This window comes from Saimiri boliviensis, chromosome 21 (assembly GCF_048565385.1).
Source record: "Saimiri boliviensis isolate mSaiBol1 chromosome 21, mSaiBol1.pri, whole genome shotgun sequence".
Classification (NCBI taxonomy): domain Eukaryota; kingdom Metazoa; phylum Chordata; class Mammalia; order Primates; family Cebidae; genus Saimiri; species Saimiri boliviensis.
This window is the reverse complement of record NC_133469.1, coordinates 29,338,170-29,358,594: the sequence shown is the minus strand read 5'-3', so window position 1 is coordinate 29,358,594 and position 20,425 is coordinate 29,338,170. Positions and strand designations below refer to the sequence as shown.

The following is a 20,425-nucleotide window of genomic DNA, read 5'->3' as shown; positions in this document are numbered from 1 at the left end:
ATTTTTATTTTTTGCCAAGCTAGAGTATGGAACAGATAGTATTTTTTAAAACACTTCCCAATATCATTCATGGGGCCAGAATAACTTTGATCTTGAAACCAGAAAAGCACAAGAAAGGAAAATTACAAATCAGGCTTTCTCATGAACTTACAGGCAAAAAGCCCAAACTTAATTTTACAAATCAAATCAGTGATAAATAAAAGCTATGATACATCATGACTAATTGATGTTTATTCTAGAAATACAATAATGAAAATCATGTAGTGCAATTTTCCACTTCAACAAGACAGAGAACAATTATATAATCACCTCAGTAGATATATAGAATATCATTTGACAAAATTCAATGAACATTTATGGTGAAAACTTTTAGGTAGAAATAGTGAGGAATAATCTTTAATTTGGTAAAAAAACAAATGAACTAAAGAGCAAATTTTATTCTTAATGGTGAAATAAGAAACTAAATAGGAATGCCTACTATCACCAAGCATTATCTTCTTCTATTTAGCATGTACTGGGTATTCTAGCCAAAACAGTAGGAAAGAATACGAAATTGATGGCTTAAGGACTGAAAGTGAAGAAATAAACTTGTCTTTATTCACTGGTAATATGACTGAATATGTAGAAGATCCAAAAAACAGCTTTAAACTATTAGTATTACCAGTTTAATTTAACAGTGTTACTGGATACAGGATCAATATACAAAGATCAATTTTATTTCTATATGTCAGCAATAAACAAATTGAAAATAAAATTTAAGAGAATCATAAAACTATAATAACATAAAAAAATCAAATACCTAGAAATAAAACTAATGAACCAAGTTAGCTACAGTAAAAACTATAAAACGTTATTGAAAGTGAGAGATGAATAAAGGGACTGTTTCTTAAATTGTGCTGGGACAATTGGATGCAAAAATAAATAAATCAGATCCCTACCTCACACATTACACAAAAACAAGTTAATTGTTAATCTAGGTTGATTAAAGACCTAACAGACAAAACTAAAACCTTTAAAATTATGCAATAAATTATATACTTTTCTATAATAAATTATAGAAACATATAGCCTCAGGATGGACCATGTTAAACCAGACACAAAAGTGCAAATCAGACAATAAAAGATTGATAAATGTGACCAGATTAAATTTTAAAACTTTTGCACAGCCAAAGATGTCTCATACAATATTAAAAGACAAAGAATGTACTGGCAGAAAAAAAGTTTCACTTTATATAATCACAAAGAATTAGTAAGCAGAATAGATTTTTAGAATTGATTTACAAAAAGATAAAAAACACTGTAGGGGGAAAGTTGCATAAGAAATGAATAGGTAACTCACAGAAGAGAAAAATAAATGGCCAAGGAACATAAATATATAGTATTACTTAGTAACCAGTGAAATGCAAGTTAAACCCACAAAGATATCATTTGGAAAATATTAAACCATCTGACAATATCAATTGTTGGCAAGAACTCTCATCTACTGCTGGTGGGAGGGTAAACTTGTACAATCATTTTGGGGAGCAATTTGGCAAGATCTAGTAGAGATTAATACATGCATATCCTTTCACCTAGAAATTCTACTTCTAAGTATATATTCTAAAAACTGTTGCATATGTGTACCAGAAAACGTGTACAAAAATTGGAAACAGCCTACATGTCCATCAATGAAAAAAGAATAACATTAATGTTAATATAGTTATACAATGGAACACCATATAGAAATTAAAATGAATGAACTAGAATTACATATATCAACATGTATAAACCTTTCAAAAAAAATGAAATGTATTTAAAAATAAAAGTTGTGGAATGATACATATGGTATAATATCATGGATATAAATCTAAGAATATGCAAAACAATACCATGTATTATTTATGGACACATATGTAGTAAAAATATTTTTAAAACATGATAAACACCAAGTTTGGGATAGGTCTGTATTTCTGGAACAGAAAGCAAATGAATGGGATTGTAGAGGGTAATACAGATGGGACCAACTGTCTGTATTATTTTAACTTTAAAATAAAAGGTCTAAAACAAATATAGCAAAATCTCAAGATGTCAAAGCTAGGTGGTGGGTACACAGTGTTTGGTATATTAATATTAGATTGGTAGTGTGCTGGTACATTTTTTTTTTTTGAGACGGAATTTTGCTCTTGTTGCCCAGGCTGGAGTGCAACAGTGTAATCTCGGCTCACCACAACTTCCCCTTCCGGGGTTCAAGCGATTCTTCCGCCTCAGTCTCCTGAGTAGCTGGAACTACAGGGCATGCGCCACCATGCCCAGGTAATTTTGTATTTTTAGTAGAGATGGGGTTTCTCCATGTTGGTCTGGCTGGTCTCGAACTCCTGCCTCGGCCTCCCAAAGTGCTGGGATTACAGGCATGAGCCACCTCGCCCGGCCAGTAAATGTTTAACAACTGGTTTTCCTAGGAGAAAACCCTGATTTGTAGTGCTGGCCAATTTTCTTGATGTAAATACTCCCACCATGGCCAATTCCAAGCTGTCAACTTGATTTCACTGATTACACAGTTGGGAAAAGATGCACACAGTAGGTTTTTGGGAGCCAGAATGAACCAGCTTCAGCATACCTCTTTATTAGTCTCCACCACTTTCTGTGTGAAATAGAGGAAAATAAAACACTAATTTTAAAAGCAAAACTAATTTTAAAAGCTGAGTTCCATACGGAAGGAAATCAGAGGGAAGGTGCTCTGAAAAAGCAGGGATGGTGGGCCCCCACCCTTCTTCCTTCCATGAAAACTACCAAGACAACAGCATGTAAATCACCAGCCCGGACGATCCCTGATGTGCCAGTTGTAAAGTTTATTCTCTGTAGGTTTATTGTCGAGTTAAAAACGAGGAAACTGAGGCCAGCACAAGAAAATTAGATGCCAATTTATTCAGCTCCCGGGCGAGGTTCTGTGGTCCCTGGGAGAGGGACCAGGGACGTTGCGTCTGATTCCTCTCAGGGGTGGGGTTTTATAGGGAGTGAAGGCATTCGATTAGATTTGGAGAAACAGGATGTGGACGGGGTGAGCTACTATTGGTAGGTAGGTGGGATTTCTGGTGAGCAGGCTAAGTGCTGAGTGCAGAGGGAATTTCCAAGGGTGTGCTTCGGTGCCGAATGCAGAGGGGATTTCCAAGGCAGGCTAGGTGGGCATATTCTGATAATGTAATTTTCAAGTGGGGAGGGAGATGGGCGTGTTCGAACTCCCGGCGAGGCAACCAGCCTTACACTAGGATTTGCCAAAATGTTCTCACCTGCTTTATTGATAGTGGTACTTCCTCACTCAGCAAGAAAACAAGGAGGCATCTAGAAAAGGTGGCCACATAGCGACCTGAGAGTCCATGCACAGGACTTGAGGCACTGGCAGGTTTGTGAAATGGGGGAAATTGTAGACCCATATCCCAAAACAGATATAAAATAAATGGCTAAGACCACTGTACCCACTCAGCACTGAAATGCCCCGGTCAGAGATCATTTGATTACCTCCTTTCTGTAAAATTATTGTGCTTTAGGTTCTGGGGTCCATGTGCAGATCATGCAGGACTGCTGCATAGGTACATACATGGCAAAGTGGTTTGCTGCCTTCATCCCCCCATCACCTATATCTGATATTTCTCCCCTCGTTATCACTCCCCAGTGTCCCTCCCCTAGTACCCACCCACCACTGACCACAGTGTATGATGCTCCCCTCCCTGTGTCCACATGTCCTCATTGCTCAACACCCGCCTATGAGTGATAACATACAGTGTTTGGTTTTCTGTTCTGTGTCAGTTTACTGAGAATGATGGTTTCCAAATTCATCCATGTCCCTATGAAGGACACGAACTCATCGTTTTTTATGGCTGTGTAATATTCCATGGTGTGTATGTGCCACATTTTCTTTATCCAGTCTATCGATGATGGACATCTGGGTTGGTTCCAGGTCTTTGCTATTGTAAACAGTGCTGCAATGAACATACATGTGCATGTGTCTTTATAATAGAACAATTTATAATTCTTTGTGTATATACGCAGTAATGGGAGTGCTGGGTCAAATGGTATTCCTATTTCTAGGTCCTTGAGGAATCGCCAGACTGTCTTCCACTTTATGGAACATTGGTGCTCATTGAAAGTATCTTGAGGACCAGAGAGGAGCCAGGGAGTGGGATCAACACCCCTACTCCCTCTCCATCCATAGCCACTACTCTTGTATCTGACTTAAGTGTAAGGCTTTCTGATAATGATTTCATTGGAGTAGTGGGTTCCACTGCTTCTAAATAAAAACAGTATGGAAGAGCCACTGAGATGTTCATCGAATGCACCTATTTTTGCAGTTATCAAAACCAGTGCTTAGAAAGAGAAAAGTCATACGGATGACAGAGCCACAACTCAAGCCCCTGCGTTCTGACTCCTGACCCAACTGTTCCCACCTTCCCATACCCTCAATCCAGAAGCAATTCCTGCCCTTCTCTCTTTCTGCCTCATTAAGAAAGGAAGCATATGAAGATCAGCAAGGAGAGAGAAACAAGCAGAAGCATTGCTTCTTACCTGCCTGACACAGACAGGCAATGTTTCTAACTCCCTGGTCAAGGTCAAAAATTAGGACAATGGCTAGCCACGGGACTTCTCCCAGATACTCTTCATTGAGCTTCTGGAGGAGCACATGGAGAAGAGAAGAGAAAGACATTATTCTCCCCTTTTGGCACAGCAGCAGAGTGGACAAACACAGGCTTCCCTCTCTAAGTTTAAATCTCAGAACCAGTAGGCACCAGCCCTGTGACCGTCAAGATGATTAACTTCTCTGAGAAGTTAATTTGCAAAATGGAGTATTCATTGGCTCAGAGAATGGTCATAAAGGCCAAGTGATGTCACAAACAGAAAACCTTCAACACAGACACTGATCCCATAGTAAATGTTGATAATATATTGATCCTTGGCTCTACATATGCAAATCAATAAATGTGATATGGCATATTAAGAGAAGGATAAAAATCATATTATCATCTTTATGGATGCAGAAATGCATTTGACAAAATTCAGCATCCTTTTTTAGGAATAGGAGGAATGTGCTTGCAACACAACAAAGCCCATAAATGAAAAACCCACCAGTAACATAATATGCAATAGTGAAAAGTTGAAAACTTTCCGTCAGAGATCAGAAACAAGACAAGAATGTCCACTCTCAACACTTCTAGTCAATGTAGCACTGGACGTTCTAGCCAGAGCAATTAGACAAGAAAAAGAAATAGGAGGCAACCAAATAGGAAAGGAAGAAGGGAATCTCTGTTTGCTAATGACACGGTCTTATATGCAGAAAACTCTAAAGACTCCATCGAAAAACTATTAGAGCTGACAAACAAACTCAGTAAAGTTGCAGGGTGCAAAATCAATACACAAAAATCAGTACCATTTCTTTACACTTATAGTCAGCTATCTGAAAAAGAAATTAAGAAATCTAACACACTCAGAATAACCTCAAAAAGAAAAACTAAAATATTTAAAATACTTAGGAGCCAGGTGTGATGGCTCATGCCTGTAATACCAGCAGTTTGGGAGTCCCCAGTGGGTAGATCTCTTGAGCCTAGGAGTTCGCAGCCAACCTGGGCAATATGGCAAAACCACGTATCTACAAAAAAATATATACCAAAAAATCTTGCTAGGCTTGGTGGTGTGTGCCTGTAGTCCCAGCTGCTTGGGAGGTTGAGGTGGGAGGATCACTTGAGCTCAGGAGGTCAAGGCTGCAGTGAGCCATGAACACACCACTGCACTCCAGCCTGGGTAACAGAGGTAACCCTGCCTCAAACAAACACTGGTGCTCATTGAACACCAACAAAAAAATGTAAGAGTAAATTTAACCAAGAAGGTGAAAGATCTATAAACTGAAAACCATAAGACATTGATGAGAGAAATATAGATGACACAAATACAGTCATGTGTTACTTACTGATGGGAATATGTTCTGAGAACTGTGTGGTTAGGCAATTTTGTTGTTGTGCAAACATCATAGAGTGTATTTGCACAAACCCAGCTGGAATAGCCTACTACACACATTGGGTGTATGATAGAGCCTACTTCTCCTAGGCTACCAATCCATACAGTATATAACTGTGGTGAATACTATAGCCAATTTTGACACGATGGTATTTGTGCATCTAAACATAGAAAAGGTACAAAAATACAGCATAAAAGTTAAAAAATGGTACAACTGTATAGGGCCCTTAGTAAGAATGAAGCTTGCAGAACTGCAAGTTATTTTGAGTGAGTCAGTGAGGGAATACTGAGTGAATGTGAAGCCCTAGGACATTACTGCACAGTCCTGCAGACTTTATAAACACTGAACAATTAGGCTACACTAAATTCATTTTAAAACATTTTTTCTTCAATAATAAATTAACCTTAGGTTACTGTAACATTTTTACTTCATAAAATGTTTTATTTTATTAACTTTTTGACTTTTGTGATAATAGTATAAAATACAAACACATTATACAACTGTACAAAAATATTTTCTTTACTTATTCTATAAGGTTTTTTATTATATATATTTTTAAAACTTTTTTCTTAAACACTAGGAGACACACACACACACACACACACACACACACACACACACACATACACATTAGCCAAGGTCCACAAAGGGTCAGGACCATCAAGATATCACTAGGAAATAGAAATTTTTCAGCTCCATTATAATCTTATGAGACCACTGTCATCTATGCACTTCATTGTAGAGTAACTGAAAAGTCATTATGGATTGAATGATTGGAAATGGAAATGTTTTTGTGCTCATGGATTGGGATTTCATATTGTTAAAATGTCCATACTACCTAAAGTGATGTAGAGATTCAATTCCTATCAAAATTTCAACGTCATTTTTCACAGCAAAGAAAAAAAAAAATCCTAAAAGTGTACAGAACCACAAAAGATCTCAAATAACCAAAAGAATCTTGGGCAAAAATAGCAAAGCTGGAGGCAACGAAGTCAGGCACTACCTGACTTCAAAATCTATTACCTAGCTATAGATCAAAACAGCATACCACTGGCATAGAAACAGACACATTAACTAACAGAACAGAACAGACAGCCCAGAAATGAATCCACACATTATGGTCTATTGAGTTTTGACAAAAGTGCTAAGAACACACAATGGGGAAAAGATCACTTCTTCAATTAATGGTGCTGGGAAAACTGGATATCAACAAATGAAATTGTACCCTACCTCACACCATATACAAAAATCAATTCAAGATGGATTAAAGATGTAAACATGAGACCGGAGTCTGTGAATCTATGAAGGGACATAAGAAAAATGCTCCTGAATGTCGGTCTGGGCAAAGATTTCTTAGATATGATTCCAAAAGCACAGGCAACAAAAGCAAAAACAAACAACTGGAATTGCATCAGACTAAAAAGTTTCTGCACAGCAAAGGAAACAATTGATAGAGCAAAGAGACAATCCAAGGACTGGGAGAAAATATCTGCAAACCATACATCAGATAAGAAGCTAAATGGAAGATACATAAGAAACACAAACAACTCATTAACAAGAAAATAAATAACAGAATCAAAAAATCAGCAAAAGACCTAAATAGACACTTCTCAGAAAACACCTACAAATGGTCAAATGAGGATTTTAAAAGTGCTGGTCATCACTAATCATCAGGGAAATGCAAATTAAAATCGCAATGGAATATTATCACAAATTTGTTAGAATATTATTATCAAAAAGACAAAAGGTAATAAGTTGATGCAGGTGTGGAAAACAATGAACTCCTGTGCACTGTTGGTGGGAAGGTAAATTAATACAGCCATTATGGAAAACAGTATGGGAGTTCCTCAGAAAACTGAAAGTAGGATTATCCTATCAGGTGTATATCCGAAGGAATTGAAATTCTTATACCCAAGAGATATTTCCACTCCTATGTTCACTGGAATGTTATTCACAATAGTTAAGATATGGAAACAACCTTAATGTCCAACATCAGATGAATGGATAAAGAAAATATGGTATATATACATAATGGAATATAATTTAGCCTTTAAAATGAGGAAAATCCTCTCATTGGCTTCAGTATGAATGAACCTGGAGAACATTAAGCCAAGTGAAATAAGCCAGACACAGAAAGATACATACTGCATGATCTCAGTTCTATGTGAAATCTAAAGAAGTTGAACTCATAGAAGTAGAGAGTAGAATGGTGGTTACCAGTGGCCCGGGGAAGGGGTGGGCAGAGAAAGAGGAGTTAGTGATCAAAGGGTACAAAGTTTCAGCTGACAGAGGAATAAGCTTCAGTCATCTATTGTACAGAATGGTGACAATAATAAACAATAATGCAGTATGTATTTCAAAATTGCTAAAAAGACTAGATTTTAAATGCTTTCACCACGAAAAATGATAAGTAAATGAGGTGATAGATGTGTTAATTAGCTTGATGTAATCATTCCACAATGTAAACATAATCAAAACATCTCACTGTACCTCATAGATACATATTGACGGTTACTTGTCAAAAATAAAATTTTAAAAATACATAGTTTCATATACACTCTCCTTGAATTATTTGATAAAGAAATTTCCAAATCCCATTGAAAATAAATGTGGATTTTTAAAAAAAGAGTATTGACTCTCACACTTTAACACACAAAGATCTCGGTATGAGATCACTACAAGACAAGACAGAACAAGAGCCAGCACGTATTGAGCACTGGCTGTTGGGAAGCAGTATACAGAGCTCCCTTGGAACACCTCCCTTCGTCTTCACAACAGTTCTGTGAGGCAGCGGTGGTTATGCCCATTTTACAGATGTGAAAGCTGAGGCTTAAATGACTTGCCTTACTCAAGCTCAGCGCATGGATTTAGTGGCAGAAGCAAGGGTCCCAACCAAAGGGATCTGACCCTATAGTCCATGCTCTTGGCCAGCCTACAAGACTGCCTCATGATCCCTTTCCCTGTTACCAACTGTTGCGAGGATTCAAAGGATGGTGGGGCAGGAGTGAAGTCTTGGAGGAGGTGACCTTGTAGAATGAATGGGAAGGCATGGCAGGACGGAAGCCTTCTTGGAGGAGGCAATCTTGTAGAATGAATGGGAAAGGGACAGAGACAAAAACCAGGCCAGGATGGGGTCACCTGGGGGGTGATCTGACAATAGACTCTTATACCAACGTGGATCACTTCTATGCACTGATCCACAACACACCAGGTGGGGCAAAAGAGCAGTATCTTGAGATGGAGCACAATATACATTGTGCTCCTACATACGGGGCCTGAAGTCAGAGCTTAACTCTGCTTTTTACCAACTGTGTGTCCCTGAGTAAGTTACTCACCTCACCCTCTCTGTGCCTCAGTTTTCTCAGCTATAAAAAGGAACTAATAACAGTACCTACCTTAGAGTGTCGTGAAGATTAAATAAGGTGCTGCACAAATTAGTTCAACCATTGTGGAAGACAGTGTGGCGATTCCTCAAGGACCTAGAAATAGAAATTCCATTTGACCCAGCAATCCCATTACTGGGTATATATCCAAAGGATTATAAATCGTTCTACTATAAGGACACATGCACACGAATGTTCATTGCAGCACTGTTTACAATAGCAAAGACCTGGAACCAACCCAAATGCCCATCGATGATAGACTGGACAGGGAAAATGTAGCACATATACACCATGGAATACTATGCAGCCATCAAAAACGATGAGTTCGTGTCCTTTGTAGGGACATGGATGAACCTGGAAACCATCATTCTCAGCAAACTGACACAAGAGCAGAAAATCAAACACTGCATGTTCTCACTCACAGGCAGGTGTTGAACAATGAGAACACATGGACACAGGGAGGGGAGCATCACACACTGGGGTCTGTTGGGGGAAATAGGGGAGGGACAGCGGCGGGTGGGGAGGTGGGGAGAGATAGCATGGGGAGAAATGCCAGATATAGGTGATGGGGAGGAAGGCAGCAAATCACACTGCCATGTGTGTACCTATGCAACAATCTTGCATGTTCTTCACATGTACCCCAAAACCTAAAATGCTATTTAAAAAAAATTAAAAATAATAATAAGGTGCTGCACATGAAGCACTCAGCACGGTGCCTGCACATCGTCAGCTCTCAGCAAAGCTCAGCTATTTCTGTGGTTACTGTCAATCTCTCTCTCATTCCACCATACTTCTTAGCAGTCCTGAATATTGGACTGTGAGGTTAATTTCTCCTTAAAATAAAACACCCTGGGAATTTGGACTCAGAGAATTTCAACATCTCAGAATCATTAAACATTAGATTCCTAGAATTATAGAACCTTCAAAACTCAGAATAAAATACAGTGTGAGCCAATAGAATTTGCGATATAAATTTCCCCCTCAATGCTGCCCTCCTCCTCTCTCTTCGGAGGATTAAAACTATTATTTTGTCAGATGAATCCTTGACTTCTACTCCCAGAAATATATGTATTCTATTTTTTTTTTTGTTTCAAGAAAATGCATTTATGTTCCTTTTCCCCCCTCCCCTCTTTCCCTCGCTCCTGTACAGAGGATACGATGTGATGGGTAAAATATCAAGTGCAATAAGTCAACATTTCTGACAGAAATAATAGAGCCCGCATCCATTTCCAGCCGTTCTCCAAGTGATAACAATTAAGCCCCGGACAGTTTGAACTTTTTACAAAGAATTAATGATGCATGTGAACACAGGGGGGAGAACAATTGCTAATAATTTATGAAGTCTTCGCTAGCTCAAAGTAGTAAGTTTGGTAAAGTGAGGGAGAAAGCTTTGAAAGGTAAACACTTTGAAAAGCCATTCTGAGGATCTGCCCTGTCAATTGAGAATTTACTACATCCCATTAAACAACCTAAAATAACTTCTATGGTAATCACCCTTCAGACACAGGCGCCAGTGCCGACAAAGGTATTATTAAGTTAAATTACCCTAAAAGTGTTGGATTGACAGAAAGTTTCAGTCAATGGTTTGGAAAGCCGGGGTCCCTAAATGACACCAGCAAACAGATACTGATGTTCTGGGGTTGGAGAACTTGGCTTTACAAGACCTGGAGCTAACAGGATTTCAATTTGAGCTTTTAAATATTTCATGCTCCCCCTGCAGCTCTCAGGAGGAGGACGGTGGGATTCACGCACGTGGAGGCCGGGGCCCCTCCCTGCCTCACCTTTCTGGGCCAGGATTTGAAAGGTAGCGCTGGGTGAAAAAAAACACAGAGGCGTGTGGCAAGGACGGCTTGTCTCTTTGAGGGGAGAAGGGAGCGGTGAAGGGGGAATTCGCCGGCTGGCTTTGCTTAGAGGAAGGAATTAGGATTCTCAGTTTATAGATAAGGGAAATGAGGTCTCTTACCTGAGGGCACGCGGCAGGTCCACGGCATGACCTGGAATGTGGATCGCTCCGTGATGCCAAGAACTTGCTCTCTCTTGATTCTGATGGCTTCCTGGAGTCAAGTCCAGTTTGTATGTAGCACGACCCCATAAACATTTTTAAATACATTCCGTTAATAGATAACATACATGAAGAAACATGTACAAGTCATACGTGTATAGCTCAACGAATTCTCCCAATTCAAACGCACTCCTGTGTAACCGGCAATGAGCTGAAGACAACCAACATTTCCAGCCCTACCTCGGCCCCCAGCCCCCAAAATGTTCTCACATCCCCAAGTCAACTTCCCAACGGTAACTACCATCCTCCCTTCCAACAGCTTTTGAACTCTGTGTAGATAGACTCACACAGTATGTATGCTTTTACATCTTGCTATCTGGCTTCTTTTACTCAAAATTATATTTGTGCATTTCATCCAGATTTTTATATGTATTTGTAGTTTGCTTACTTTTTTTTTTTTTTTTTGAAACCAAGTATCGCTCTTGTCACCCAGGCTGGAGTGCAGTGGCTCGATCTCAGCTCACTGCAATCTCTGCCTCCCCGGTTCAAGTGATTCTCCCGCCTCAGCCTCCTGAGCGCTGAGATTACAGGTGCCCGCCACCATGTCTGACTAATTTTTGTACTTTTAGTAGAGATGGGGTTTCATGTTGGCCAGGCTGGTCTCAAACTCCTGACCTCAGGTGATCTGCCCGCCTCGGCTTCCCGAAGTGCTGGGATTACAGGAGTGAGCCACCATGCCCATCCAGTTTGTTCGCTTTCATTGATGCTTAGCTCTCTACTACGTGAAGTTACCCCAATTTATTTAGCCATGCTCCCATTGGTGGGCACAGGGGTTGTTTCTAGTTGGAACTATTGCAAAGAATGCTGCTATACACTTTCTTTTACAAGCCTCTTGGTGCATATACATACGTATTTTTGTTGGCTTTATACCAAGAAGTGAAATTGCTGGGTCATAGGACATGCTGGCAAACAGATTTCCCAAACAATTTCATCTATTAAATCTGCCACCAGCATTGTACAATGTTCCTGTGACCCATGTTCTTACCAACACTTAGTATTTCCTAACTTTTAAAAAGCTTTTAGCGGTCCAGGCTCAGGGGCTCACACCTGTAATCCCAGCACTTTAGGAGGCCAAGGTGGGTGGATCATCTGAGGTTGGAAGTTCAGACCAACCTGACCAACATGGAGAAACCCCATCTCTACCAAAAATACCAAATTAGCTGGGCGTGGTGGTACATGCCTTAATCCCAGCTTCTTGGGAGGCTGAGGCAGGATAAATCACTTGAATACAGGAGGCGGAGGTTGCGGTGAGCCAAGATCATGCCATTGCACTCCAGCCTGGGCAAAAACAGCAAAATTTCATCTCAAAAAAAAAAAAAAAAAAAGTTACCCATTATGGTGTGTGTCCAATGGTGTCATATTGTGATTTTCATCTGCATTTATCTGTCAACTCCTGAAACAGAACATATACATTTATTAGTCACTTATATATTCATTTTGGTGAACTGCCTATTGAAGTCTTTTTCCCATTTTTCTACAGGGTTGTCTGCCTTTTCATGCTGATGTGGGATTCCTTTACACAGTTTACACAGGAGTCATTTGTCAAGTACGTATTTCAACTATCTTCTCCCACTTTGTTTTATACCTTTTCACTGTCTTCATGGTATCTTCAATAAACAGATGTTCTCAATTTTAAACTTTAATTTGATGGGATTAAGGATGAATGGGAAAGTAAGACCTGCTGGACTAGATGAGCAATGCCAATAGAATTTAATGTAATTTATATTTATCTATTTTTAGCTTCAATAAATATTTTGGGAGTGAAGGAATGCTGCTGGGAATGGAAAAGAATACAGAGAGTCTGTCCTATTCTTGTTACACAGGCCTAAAATGAAGAAATTCAATAGTGAATTATGAAACTACTTCATATGAAAGAGCTGGTATTCTGCACAGAGCCAACTGCTGCCCCCATGCAAGTATTCATTCAGTCAACACATATTTTTAAGGGCCAACAGTGTCCCAGACTGACCCCTCAGAACTGGAGATAGGATAATAGTGAACAAGAAAACCAAGAACCCGCCAGGCGCGGTGGCTCATGCCTGTAATCCCAGCACTTTGGGGGACCCAGGTGGGTGGATCATGGAGTCAGGAGTTCGAGACCAGCCTGCCCAACATGGTGAAATCCCGTCTCTACTAAAAATACAAAAAATTAGCTGGGTGTGGTGGCAGGCTGCTGTAATCCCAGCTACTCTGGAGGCTGAGGCAGGAGAATCGCTTGAACCCAGGAGATGGAGGTTACAGTAAGCCAAGATTGCACCACTGCATTCCAGCCTGGGCAATAGAGCAAGACTTCACCTAAAAAAAAAAGAAAAACAACAACAACAACTGAAAGAAAGAAAAGAAAACCAAGACCCTGCTCCGAAGGAGCTTATGTGTAGTAAGAGAGAAAGATCATACATATGTGAACAAGTAGAAAAGAATCACAGAAAGGTATTGATCAGTGTCTTACTTATTTGTTTTATTTACATATTGGGGGGTCTCACTGTTGTCCAGGCTGAAATGCAGTGGAGCAATCTCAGCTCACTGCAGCCTCAACTTCCCAGCTCAAGTGATTCTTTCGCATCAGCCTCCTGAGTATCTGGGACCACAGGTATGTACCACTATGCCTGGCTAACTTTTGCTTTATGTAGAAACAGAGTTTTACCATGTTCTCCAGGATGGTCTCAAACCTCTGGGTTAAAACAACCCACCCACCTCAGCCTCCGACAGTGCTGAGATTACAGACATGAGCCACCACACCTGGACTAATTTATTTATGTTTTAGAGACAGGGTCTCGCTCTGTCTCCCAGACTGGAGCAAAGTGATGGTATCGTAGCCCACTGCAGCCTTGAACTCCTGGGCTCCAGCCATCCTCCTTCCTCAGCCTCCTGAGTAGCTGAATCTACAGACACACATCATCAGGCCCAGCTTGATAGGTGTTAAAAGGAAAATTAAAAGGGTCATCTGGATGGACTGACTTGGGAGTAGTCAGAGTGCCCTGTCTGGGGTGATAGTTGAGCTGGGAATGATAAGAAAAAATTGGCCTTGCAAAGTCCTAGGGGAAGAGGGCTCAGACAGAGGAAATGCAAAAGCCCCAAATGTTTGTGAATCAGAAAGGAAGGGAGAGTGGTTTGTGCACTCTGGGTGCGGGGAGGTGGAATGGGAGAAACGGATGGATTGGGAATGGCCATGTCATAAGCTACAACTGTAGGGGGAAAATACATCCGGCTTTTATTTTACATAATAGCTTTTGCTTCTGTGTGGAGGGTAGATTATAGAATGCTAAGGGACCTGCTCAGAAGCTGTTACAATGATTTCAGAGAAGAATGGAGGTGGCTCAGGATATGGTTTTAAAGGAGGTTGCAAGCAAAGACCAGAATGATTCTAAGGGCTGGAAAAAAACTATGAAAGATCCAGACAGCCATCTCCCTGTGGTTATGCAAATCACATTCAAGCCTCCTGGAGAAAGACAAAGCCAAGATGATGATGTTTCTTCCTGTTGTAAAAACCTTTCCTTCTTTTGCATTTGCTGAGGAGTGATTTACTTCCTATTATGTGGTCAAAACAGAGATACAGACCAGTGGAACAGAACAGAGGCCTCAGAAGCAACGCTGCACATCTACAACCACCTGACAAAAACAAGCCATGGGGAAAGAATTCCGTTTAATAAATAGTGTTGGGAAAACTGGCTAGTCATATGCAGAAAGCTGAAACTGGACCCCTTCCTTACACCTTACACTAAAATTAACTCTAGATGGATTTTTTTTTAAGGTTTAAATATAAGACCTAATACCATAAAACCCCTAGAAGAAAACCTAAGCAATTAAAAGGGTCGTCAGGATGGAGAGAGAGAGAGAGCAGAGTGAGACCCTTCCTCTTCTGCGTGCATTCACATGGTGAGCTTGCATTCTTCTTTGTCCCCTGGGCACCCGTTTCTAAGACAACAATGAGCTTTCCAATCTATAAGAACTTCACTGCACATCAAGGGACTATGGACGAAGCCACGATACGCCAGGCATTCACTATGTACCAGGCTTTGTGCTACTCACCTTCACCTGTGCCATCTCGGTTTATCCTCACAAATATCCTGGAACGTAGGTGTTACTATCATCCCACTTTACAAAGAAGGAAACTGAGGTTTCAAGGAGTGAGGTGACTCTTCACCTGGTCATCTTTTGGTCCTGAGAGCAAACGTTACTTCTGCAGGAAAGCCCTTCCTGGCCAACCCCAGACCAAGCTCGGGCCCTGCTATTGGCTCCCCTGGAGGCTGTGCCTCCCTGGCATAACATGTAACCCCTCAGGTAAACATGCCTTTATTTGTACCAGCATTTGATGATGTCTGTCTTTCCCCACTAGACTCCCAACTCCATGGGGTCAGGCTCTGCATGGTTCATCTTGGTATTTCCAGAGCATGAGATATATAGAAGGTGCCTGAAAAAAAAAAATTAATTGTGGAAGAAGAGTTAGTCGTAAGAAAGACGAGGAGGAAGACCACACAGAAAGAATAAGGATGGTAGATGCAGGCTTCGTGGCATCTCTTCCAGTTATGTAATTTTAGAACGGCACAGGGGAAAGTGACATCGGCTTCTGACGTCTTCCCTCCAGGGGAAGTGGGGCCTTTGTGGGCTTCCCTATCTGCCAGGAGACGTTCTCGGCCGCATACGTTCCTCCGATCCAGCACTACAGAGGCCTGCCCCTTCATCCTTAACCCTGCTTCCCTGCTGGAAGCCAGAGAAGCAATTAATCCTACCGGGCCCCCCAGTGCTCTTAGGATCCAGAGACTCCGGAAGCCTGGCAGCTGTGTACGTTCACACCTGGGAGCCATCAAGGCCCCCCCACAAGAGACTGCTTTGAGTGCAGGCTGACCTGTCAGGATGCTCAGGGGGGGCTGCCCCTCCCCAGGGGGCCAAGGAGTAGAGAGTTAACTCTGTGAGAAAGCTCTTGTCCTTCCTCCTCCCATGATTGTCTGGTGAGGTTGGAAGCCCACATGCCTCCCTCCAAGAGAAAATCGGTTAACTAAAGGTACAATGAAGCAGACAGTGACCAACCTGGAATTCCAAAGACCAGGGAATAAGGCTTGCCCTGACCTCTAATGTGCTGTGTGACCTTGGGCTACTCACTTGACCCTTCAGAATCTGGGCAATAATGGTAAATCCAAGAAATAAGAGTCCTTCTCAAAACTGCTGGAGACATTAAATGAGCTATCTCATATAAAGGGCTTACCACAGTTGCTAGTACATAGTAACACTCAATAAATTGTAGCTATTATTACTTTATAAACGTTGTTATCCACAGCTCTTAGAGCTGTCATTAGGATTAAGTGGGATAATGTGTGTAAACCGTCTAGATAGGGTCTATCACAGAATAGCTGCTCAATAAAAATTCCCATTCCAAATTTGGAGTGCCAATAATTGAAGAGGACCAAAGTCTATCCACCATAAGGTAGGTAGCCTTCAAAGCGTTCCCAATGTTTGGTTGGATGGATGGACGGATAGGTGCATGGATAGATTGATAGGTAGATAAGGAAATCTTAGGTAAAAGGATGCAAATCATAGTAACATCATGAATACATGGTTCCTAGTCTTGGTAAGGCAGCAGATACGGACTTCTGGTTGCAAAATGTTGGGTGCCACGGCTGCTGGGGGAGATAGTTTGAGACCAGATGTACCGTATCTCATCACATCATCAACTTCAGTGATGCTTACAGCACATCCTGCCGCCCTTCCCGGCGCGCTTCGGACTATCCTCCTTTGGAAATCCCCGCTGGCCCATGTTGGTCCTGATGCAGCTATTATCTGAAATTAAACATCTTCCCTCTAGGCAGAATCCTAGAACACTGGGACTTAAAAAAAGGACTGCAGAGATTTTGGAATCCGACTGATTCATTTAACAACAGTAGCTGCTACAACTATTTACAGAGTTATTCCAACTTCTAGGCACTGTGTTAATTATTTTATATGTGTAATTGCATTCAATCTCACAGCATTCCAAGGGAGCAAAGCATATTCTATATATAATACACACCCATATATTCCACATATAATTCTCAATTAAACGTACTACGTACTTTTATTTTTCAGAATGACACAACGCTCTCATGAATGCCAGAATGTTAGCAGCTTTTTATTCTAGACCTCCTGATTATCTCACACTTTTTCTTCCCCCAGTACTCTACTTTGCTAGTGCCCTAAACGTGTGCTTAGCCCTTCTTTAAGGTAATTTAGCACTGCCTAAAGACAGAGGATATCACCATCAGTTAACAGATGAGGGTACGTGAGTACGGATAGGTGAAGTAGAAAGGTTCGGGAAAGCCGTGCAGTGAGCAAGTGGTAGAAGCAAGATTCCAAGTCCATCTGATTCAAAAACTCCCTCCTCCTCTTCCATGAAACTTCCATCCTAGATGGGGAAACCAGGAAGCAGCAAAGGGGGTCTTTGAGGTTCAGAGCCCAGGTTGGAATGGCTGGTCTTTGTTTTTTTCATCAGCCAAATGTCAGAGCGTTCTTTTCAAAAATTCACTTGGACTCCTCTCTCCCTGGTGTGATACCTCTCTCCCCAGCCACAGAGGAGCCCTGGGTTCACTTTGTGGCCATCAGCGATGTAAAATGGGTGAAACTATTTTAGTTAGATTTTCTCCTCTTGATGGGTGAGAATTTTCCAGGCCTGGGCACCTTTGAAATCCCCCAACGTCAGCCACCATCAGCTGTAACTGGCACCCCTGCTAATAAATTGAGAATGTCACATCTCCCAAACTGCATTATTACCGTTTATAATTTTGATTGTTCATTTGCATACGAAAATTAGTCCTGTGACATGCGTGAATTTTATTTTATTCTTGAACTAATTATAAACAAGAATGCCACATTATTTACATAACTAATTATTGTTCCTTATGTTCCCCTGTTTTTAAATGGGGAACCCATTCTTTGTTGGTTAACTATGGCGATGAAAAATCCAAGAACATTTCTAAAGTTTAGGAACTTGTTCTATTTGCATCAAATACAAATTCCTTTGAATGAGAGATAATATGCTTTCCATTTTAATAGGCCTAAATTAGGTTGATCTTAATTTATAGTTAATTTGAATGAATAATTCCTGTCTACCTGAGTCTGTTTTTTCAGCAACTCATTGTAAATGTTTATTAACCCATAAATCTGCTGCCTTCCTTTAGGAGATTTTTAAGCCATCCCCCAAACTGGAGGGAGTTTGCAAAGGGGGGGAAAAAAAAAAGCACAAAAGCAGTTAAGAAATTCTGGAATAAGTCCCTAACTCTGTAAGTCATATGCTGTTTGCCTTTGAGTAAATACCTAACCCTCTCTGAGCCTCAGGTTTCTCAGTTGTTAAATGGCTGGGTTGAATTAAATGGTACCCAAGATTCTCTAATATTCTGGGGGAGAGGGAGAGGTCTATGTGTCTTCTTTATCTTGTCTTTCACTGTATCTCCTCCCAAATTTCGCTTCCTTCTCAAAATTCGACTCTTCCTGTGCTTAAGATCTTAAATGTGCCTCCACTCATGGGAAACTGCTTTCTTTCCTTGGCTACTACAAAAGAGGCAAAAATGACCCTACTAAAAAGAGAACCAAGAGGGCTACCAAGCTAATGGTGGTGCTCCAGGCAGTGCTCAACCTCTGAGAGGATGTGAGCTCGGCACAGAGTGTCCATCAAGCACACCACGAAGGCATAAACCACAGGCTGCGTCTACAGGGGAAAGCACTTGGAAGTCCCAAAGACCTGGATTTTAACCCCCGACTTGTCAATCCCTCTAAAAAATACTTTAACCTGTCCGAGACTTAGTGTGTCAGCTAAGAATAACAATCCTACTTCCCGGGAGACCGTTGTGATGGGTAAGGGAGATAATAATGTGAAAAATGCCTGTGATATAGCTGGTGCTCGAATGCTAAATCCTGCCCTTTCCTGCTCATACGTCGGCCTCTGGCAGTGAGGAAGAAAGGGATAATGGTGGTAACCAACGTTTACTGCGTGCCTACTAGGTGCCACTACTTCAGATGTCAGCCTAAGAGTGACACTTCAGGAAAGAATTATCTAACTTCCCTTACGAGGTTAAATGCATCATTGGAAACTGTCACAAGAGAATAATAGGCACCCCCTCTCCACTGCAGCAATTACAGCTCAATTCCACCTTTCTTTGTATGATGTCTATCTATACCATCACCCCCACCATCCTGCTTCCAGTGGAAGTAAGAATCATGTCTATTTTTGTCTCCATTCTATTCCTCAAGTCCTGGCCAGCCTTCAATATTTGAGGACATAGAGGCTAAGCACGTGTTCTGGATTGCCTTACTTAATCTTCACAAAATGGGATCTGCTGCTGTAATGTCCATTTTACAGATGAGGAAACTGAGTCTCAGAAAGTCCAGCTGAGGCCGGGCGCGGTGGCTCAAGCCTGTAATCCCAGCACTTTGGGAGGCCAAGGCGGGTGGATCACGAGGTCAAGAGATCGAGACCATCCTGGTCAACATGGTGAAACCCCGTCTCTACTAAAAATACAAAAAAATTAGCTGGGCATGGTGTCACGTGCCTGTAATCCCAGCTACTCAGGAGGCTGAGGCAGGAGAATTGCCTGAACCCAGGAGGCGGAGGTTGCGGTGAGCCGAGATCGCGCCATTGCACTCCAGCCTGGGTAACAAGAGCGAAACTCCGTCTCAAAAAAAAAAAAAAAAAAAAAAAAGAAAGTCCAGCTGAGACCAGAAGGACCACCCAGCCTAGCCCGGCTTACCCGAGCCATAAACATTTACTGCCGTACACTGCTGAAGTGTGTGGTGGTTTCACAGCATCATTGTGTCAATCAATAATGGACACATGTTTGTATATGATTCCGCACTTCACCAAGCAACTTCCCTTTCATTGATTCTTCTGAGCCTCTTATTGATGAAGGCAGAGGCAGGAACTGCATTCTTCTTATCCTGGCCTGGGAAGGGCTTTGCATTTGTACAATTATTCTTCTGCTAAATTGATATATTAATCTGTTCAAACAATTGTTTCTGTAATTAAATGACAGG

The 20,425-nt window shown here is 41.1% G+C and overlaps 1 long non-coding RNA gene across 2 annotated transcripts in view; it reads right to left on the bottom strand.

The window, feature by feature from the left end:
- The window catches only part of LOC120361056 (uncharacterized), a 45,347-nt gene extending 25,296 nt beyond the window's left edge, over positions 1-20,051 (bottom strand). The window contains exons 1-4 of one of the 2 annotated variants that reach the window (XR_005577417.2): positions 15,720-20,051; positions 12,759-12,821; positions 11,330-11,420; positions 9,379-9,462 (exon numbers count right to left, since the gene is read on the bottom strand). This is a non-coding gene — a long non-coding RNA (uncharacterized LOC120361056). The other variant, XR_012515427.1, reaches the window with a different exon arrangement.
- Between the last annotated feature and the right edge of the window lie 374 nt (positions 20,052-20,425).